Raw genomic sequence first — 7,538 nt, 5'->3', positions numbered from 1 at the left:
TGCAAATAAAGGTATTATGAGGTTTGTATACAGGATTTTTTTTTAAAGAGAGAGAGAGATCATTTTTTTAAGAGAGAAAGAGAGAGTTTTTTTTTAAGAGAGAGAGATTTATTTTTCAGTTTTCAGTGGACACAACATCTTTATTTTATTTTTATGTGGTGCTGAGGATCGAACCCAGCGCCCCGCGCATGCCAGGCGAGTGCGTTACTGCTTGAGCCACATCCCCAGCCCAAGTATACAGGATTTTTGATGGTCGTATGTTTTGTTTCTCTTGGGCAAGTAAGTAGGAGAATGACCATGTATCTGTGTCTTAATATGTAATATGCTTTCTTATAGGCTTATCAGCAGAAATGTACTAAGGCATTTATCTTTTACCCATTTTAGGGTAAATCTCCGCCTTTTAATGGGTGTACAGAGACCTTAAGCATTTATTGAACTATAAAAATGATTGCGTTATTTGTTTTTTAACTCATTATTTGTTTTCTGTTTCTGTCTTCTGTATTTCATTTTCTTTTCCTTCCTTTTCTGCCTTCCTTTAGATTATCCGAAGGTATTTTTAGTATTCCATTTTAATCTACCTATTGGCACTCTGGTTATATCTCTTTGCAATAGTTTTTTACTGGTTGCTTTAAGGGATTATAATATACATATCTAACCATTTACCATCTACGTGGAGTTAACTTGGCATTGTTTTGCATAAAATATACAAGACTTGCAACCATGTAATTCCCTTTTCCCCTACGTTAATCTGCTGCAGTTATGGAATGTATTATATTTCCATACATTGAAAATTCTATCAATCAGTAGTAAAACTTTTACTGAAACAGTCATATATATCTTAGTGGACTGAAGAGGGTAAAAATGGTCTTTGATTTGTATTCAGCTATTTGTTCTTTCTTCATTCTTGAAGATCCAAGTTTCTTTCTTAACCGTTTCACTTCAGCATTTTAAAATGTCCATTTTTCCTCTTAGAACAAGGGGCTGATGAATTCTGTATTTCTCCTCATCTTAGAAAGTCTTTATGTTGCGTTTGTTTCTGAAAGATATTTTCATTTATTTCTTTTATGATTTATGAAAAGATATCTGTGATGATTTTAAATAATTCTTCCCTTATGGGTATTATATTTTCCAGTTGACTTCAAAATTTTTTAGTTACGTTTGACTTTTACTGATGTGATTATATGTGTAGGCATGATCTTTTTTTCTGAATTTATCCTGTTTGGGATCTGTTGAGCTTCTGAAATCTGTAAGTTTATGTCTTTCACCAAATTTTAAAATTCCAGAATCTGCTCCAATATAATTTTTCTCTTCTTCTAGCACCTAATTACACATACAGTAGACATTTCAGCATTGGGATTCATTCATGTTGTTTCATAGATCAATAGTTGATTCATTTTCATTCTTGATATGGAAATATCAATATTTTTCTGTCATTTACCTGTTGAATCCAAGTCCCTGGAGTTCCATTTATATTTTTTTCATTCTTTGTGGTTGTTCAGATTATACAATTTTTTAAATACATATTTTTTAGTCATTGGTGGACACAACACCTTTATTTGTTTTTATTGTTTTATGTGTTGCTGAGGATCAAACCCAGTGCTTCAGGCATGCTAGGTGAGCACTCTACCACCGAGCCACAACCCCAGCCCCGGATTATATAGTTTTTATTGATCATCTTCAGGTCCTTGGCTCTTTTATTTATAATCTTCTTTCTGCTACTGAAACCATCTTGTAATTTGTTTCTGTCATATATTGTATCTTCTCAGTTCTAAAATTCTCACTTGGTTCTTCTTTTATAATTTCTATTTCTCTGCTAAGACATACATTTTCATTGAATTCAGGTGTTTCCTTTTACTTTATGAAGCATAGTTACAATAGTTGCATTAGAGTCTGTGTTTTAACTTCTGGGTCTTTCGATTTCCATCTGTTATCTTTCCTCTTGAAAATGTCATATTTCCTTGTTTTTGTTTTCACAGAGTGAGAGAGAATTTTTAATATTTGTGTTTTTAGTTTTCGGTGGACACAACATCTTTATTTTATTTTTATGTGGTGCTGAGGATCAAACCCAGTGCTCCACAGATGCCAGGCGAGCACGTTATCGCTTGAGCCACATCCCCAGTCCTCCTTGGTTATTTTTTTTGAACAATTTTGGATTGCATTCTAGGTATTGTGAGTGTTATGTTATATTAACACTAGGTCCTGACCTAAATTCTGGAGAATATTGATGTATTTATCTTAGCAGGTAAACAACTGCCTGATACTAAGTTCTATCTCATTTATCTTTGTTGATTTGGATCTGTCCTGGTTCGAAGACAAGTCTGAGATTATATACATAATTCAAATCCAGCTCAGTTCTCCAAGCCTTTCCTACACTGTTAAGGGTGTGTTCAGTGTTTTCTGTTATGCAGGGTTTAGACCTAGACTTGAGTATTCTAATCTACGGTTCACTTCTTAAAAACTTTACTGTGCTGGTTTGAATCTGAACTGCATGTGTAAGGGCAAGAGTTATTCTTAGACTAATAGTTGTTCATATATAGAGCTAAAGTATTTCCTTCTATACTTTCTCCCCTCCTGAATTTCCTACATACTCTTTAACCCAAAATGACTTGGTTTTTCCCCATCCCCGTTTTTCTGGTCCTTTCACTGAATTGGCAGGACATCTATTGGAGTTTAGGCACACATTCCACTATGATTCTCTTGGAGTGATTTCTACCCTTGGGGCAAACCTAGAAAGAAAATAAAGCTAAACTTTTCCCCATGCAGGTTGACCCACTTCCACAATCTTACCTGTTTTATTTATTTTTCAGAGTACTCAGGCAGTTGTCCTGGTTTCAGAGGTTTTTGTTGTAATCAGTAGGACTGTGGTGTGTTTTTTACTTGCCATATCAATGGAAAACCTTGTGTTTTGTTGTTTGTAATTAATCCTGCATTTTCTGCTCCATTACAGGTTACTGAAAAATAACCAAAAAAAAATTACTAGAATATTGGAAGTTAAATAATATTCTAAGAGGGTGCTGCTTATAACTTTGCCAAGGATAATGAATAGCACATAGAAGTATTTGACTTTATCCAGTGTAATAGAAAGCATTGATGACATAGTACTGTGTTAGGAAGGTAATAAGATAATTTCATAATTTGTAACTAGTGGGCAGCAGATTTTCTTCAGTGAATGAGGATCAATAAATAGATGATGAGCATATTATTTGCAAAAGAAAGGAGTTTTCCTCAAAGTGTTTAGGATACCACTTTTATTTAATTATATCAAAGAACCTTCAAAATAATGAGTAATAGCACAGACACACAATGCAATTGAATTTTACTCAATTTTCAAATTTTAATATCAGTAGTAAAATCTGCATTTGACACTTTACTATATTTTATTAACTAATTTACTTATTTATAAGTTTTTTAATTCCATGTAAGATAACTGCTTCGATTACACATGATCATTTCTTTAATATTTCCTATACTCTTTTTTTAAAAATCAAGTATGAGCTTTTCTAAACTTTTTTTTAATCAACTCACAGATACCATCAGAGCAAGAAGAAGCCAGGAGAGTGATGGTGTTGAATATATTTTCATTTCCAAACATTTGCTTGAGACAGATGTACAAAATAACAAGTATGTGAACATTTTGGCAAGTTTTATATGACTATTGTTTTTAAGCATATTCCTATATATCCAGCCTGTATATCCACTTAGAGTTTTGCTGCATTTGAAAATGTATTTTACTTACCACAGTATTATTTGAAACCTATATAAAATGACAATTCAGTTATTAATTTTTACCAAAATTTACCCCTTTTAATAACTAGAACTGTTACATTTCTGTTAAGTTAAACACATAGGTATTATTTTGCAGTATGAGGGAAGGTGACTGGTGTCTTATTGTAACTTCTTTCCTGCCCACTGATTTAATCTTAACATGTAATTTGGGTGGAATTTTATTTTTTAAATTGATGAACAGCTGCTCACTATATCCCTAGTCCTACAATCTGTTCCACATGCACACATTTCATTCTTACATTGACACTTCAAGAAATTGAAATAAGGTTAAGTTGTGCACATACCATCTCCTCTAGTGAGCTCTAAAATCCCACCCCCAACACTGCTTGGGTTTTCCATTTGCTTAAGCATGACTATTTTAGGATAATATCAAAAGCAATGTGTGTTTTAATGCAGGATTGTGGGATTTTATTGAAACATCAAAATGCTTTCTTCGCATTTGGCGCAATGATTGTGTTTTTATAGCACATAATCGGCTGCCCTGATTCCATTAGCCACCACCCAGCTCCTGTAGTTCTGAAGCTAAGCTTGGTTACTCTGTAGTATGCAATGAAATTTCAGTAGTTTCTATTGTTTGGCTGATTCATGGTTTTATTGCATTGCATTAGTTCTGAAAAAGGGGTGATGGAAAACATTAGAGCTCTACTGGACTGAAGTACTTTTTTTTCTGCTTAAGTGTAACACAAGCAAGTGTTACTGATTTGAAAATGTAGAATAGAAGATTTTTTAAAATTGACATTCTGAAGTAGTTGGCCCTATTTATTCTATTAAACATGGTAAAAAATTAAATGTTAACAAAAACGTCTTTTACCTATGAATTATATCTTGCCACCTATGAATTTAATTCACGAATGATTCTGATGAGCCTCTAATTTTCCACAGGTTTATTGAATATGGTGAATATAAGAACAACTACTATGGCACAAGTATAGACTCAGTTCGATCTGTCCTAGCTAAAAACAAAGTTTGTTTGTTGGATGTTCAGCCTCATGTAACTAAACAGTGAATATCTATAATATTGATAATTGTTTCAGGCTATAAAGAAACTGATTAGAATATTGTATATTTAAACCTTGTTTAAATACATGCTCATTGTAAACATATCTTTGATATTGATATTAATCTTGAATAAAGAAGAGTAGTAATTTAAAAAAAAAGAAATATTCAGAACACTTGCAACCCATGTACTCTACTGCACTTCATGTGAGCATTTTGGTATAAGGTAAATATAAAGTCTACTCATATCAGTGTAATTTGATATATCTTTGGTGGGGGTGGGGGAAGCCCACAATATAATTAGGAAATAGGAGTGGAGGGAGCTCAAAGATCTGTGTTTGTAACTCTCATTTATTTCCAGTCAAGTTTAATGACTTTTAAATATTTCTGTGTATTTCATATTTTTAAAGAATACATTATTACACATATGATGTATTTTTTCTAACCATACGATTTATTTTTATTTTTTTTAGTCGTACATGACAGCAGAATGTATTTTGACACATAATACATACATGGATTGTACATACATCAATCATATTGTCTATTCTGGTCTGCTGCCCTTCCTATCCTCCTTATTCCTCCCCTCCTATCCCATCCTTTCTCTCTATCCAATCTAATGTGACACACTTTTTTTTTCTTTTTCTCATTACAACATTATATATGTATTCTGTATAACAACGAGTTTCTCCTTCCATCTTTCATGTGATGTATTTTTATGTTATGTATTATTCTAAGTGTTTATCATTTTTAACAGTGGACATTTGGTTCTCAATCCTCTGTCTTTGATTTGGGTCTTGTAAATGTCCTAGAAACCTAAAACCCCTGCTAGAGCTATGAGACTTTTCCCAGGAATTGTGCTGGACAAGATCCCTTTAACAGTTGATCTTTGTCACCCTGGGGTTTTTGTTTTGTTTTGTTTTGTGTTTTGGTTTCTTTTTTCTTTTTGTACTGGGGATTAAACCTAGGAGCACTTAACCACTGATCCATATCTCCAGCCCCTTTTTTGTATTTTATTTAGAGACATGGTCTTGCAGAATTACTAAGGAACTCACTAAGTTTGCTGAGGTTGGCTTTGAACTTGTGATCCACCTGTCTCAGCCTCCCAAGCCACTGGGATTACAGGCATGTACTGCCTCACCCAGCACCTGGGAATTCCAGACTGAGGATGCCAATGGATGAAGCCATTCACTTCCTTGTCAAATCATATATGTTCCCACTGATGCCAAACCCATAACATTTTCCTGGTCCTCCAGGGGCCCTAGATTGTCCTTCTACCAGTGGTGGTACCCTGAGGCACATAGCCTCCACTGGATCTGTTTATTCCTGGACCCTCACAGTGCAGTTTCTGCCTCTCTTCCTAGTGCCTGTAGCACTCCTCTGTCCCCTGCCACCTGCACTACCCCCACTCCCCACACTCCCTCTGCTGCCCACACATAGCCCATTTGCCTATCATTTATATTCATATTTTGGAAGGATCTGACACACAGTTCAAGAACATTCCTCAGCCCTTACCCTTCTGTCGGTTACCCTTGATGATAGGTGAGTCCCCAGAAGCAGAGTGTAAATAACGTAAGACCCTTGATGAGGGAATGTTGGTGCCATCACAGACAGCAGGGGCCGCCCTTATCACTCCCTCTGAGGGGCAGGTGAAGGCCAAGGACTCCTGCTTGAGATCAGGAGAGGGCCATAGGGATGGTCAGGTGACTTATTATATTATTAGTACTGTTATTATAATTTACCCCGTCACATCTTTTTGGTATTTGCTCTAAAAGCCAGTTTCGTGGTGTTCATAGCTACTTGTGTTCAACATTTATGATGATGTATTTCAGACATTTTTAAATAAAATTTGAATTTTCCAGCTTCTCTAGAGAGGAACATTTGTCACCTTCAATTGTTAATAACTGATTGAATAATACATCAAAAGACCGACTGACTTTAATTAGAGAATTAGTTTAGAAATAAGTAAAGAAAATGAAATATTTCATGAGGTTATGAAGAAATACAAGAAAAAATTATTTTCTTCCTTGTAGACAGTGAAACATTTAAGGACCCTAGAATTGAAGCCCTATGTGATATTTATAAAACCACCATCAATAGAGCATTTGAGAGAGACAAGGAAAAATGCAAAGATTATTTCAAGCAGAGATGACCAGGGTGCTGCAAAGCCCTTTACGGTGAGTACCAAGATATTAGTGATGGTATCTAAGCAGTGCATAAAAGCATGTGCATCTGTGGCTATTCAGGAAGGCTATTAAAGACGAAGCTGTGATTCAAAAATCTGTAAAAGGTAGAATTGTCTTTACGTACATATTTTGAACCATTGCACTATTAATTTCTTTTTGTAATTCTGTGAATGCAGCTTCATATTAACTTAAAACTATTTTTGTATGTTATTATATGTATATATTAGATTTTTCTAGGCCAAGCATTTATTAAAATTAGGCTAATTATTTTTCAGATTAGCCTTACATTTAAAGGTAAAAGTACCCAAATCATTCCTTTTTCTCCTGGTATCATATTTAGCACTATAAAAAGAAAAGGCACCATTTGAGGAGAAGACTAGTAGACTGTTATTTTCTAACAGTGGTATTCGTATTTCCTAGGAGTGTTATTGGAAATAGTGACTGTGATATGTCAATGGTTATGTTGACTTCTGGCAAGTCTTTTTATTGGTTTTGTTTTCAGTCTTATCAAGATAATGTATTCTACCTTTGGATCAAAATAAGTAAAAAAGTTAAATGTTAAGAACACCC

General features: G+C 34.3%; 1 long non-coding RNA gene across 1 annotated transcript; it reads left to right on the top strand.

Moving 5' to 3' along the window:
• Positions 1-3,599: 3,599 nt before the first annotated feature.
• Positions 3,600-6,843, top strand: LOC143389857 (uncharacterized). Its single transcript, XR_013090180.1, has 3 exons — positions 3,600-3,621; positions 4,669-4,777; positions 6,816-6,843. It is a non-coding gene; the product is annotated as an uncharacterized LOC143389857 (long non-coding RNA).
• The last annotated feature ends 695 nt before the right edge of the window (positions 6,844-7,538 follow it).

The sequence above is a fragment of the Callospermophilus lateralis genome, unplaced genomic scaffold (assembly GCF_048772815.1).
Source record: "Callospermophilus lateralis isolate mCalLat2 unplaced genomic scaffold, mCalLat2.hap1 Scaffold_66, whole genome shotgun sequence".
Lineage (NCBI taxonomy): Eukaryota > Metazoa > Chordata > Mammalia > Rodentia > Sciuridae > Callospermophilus > Callospermophilus lateralis.
The sequence above is the reverse complement of the archived record's forward strand: the minus strand, read 5'-3'. Positions and strand labels throughout refer to the sequence as shown.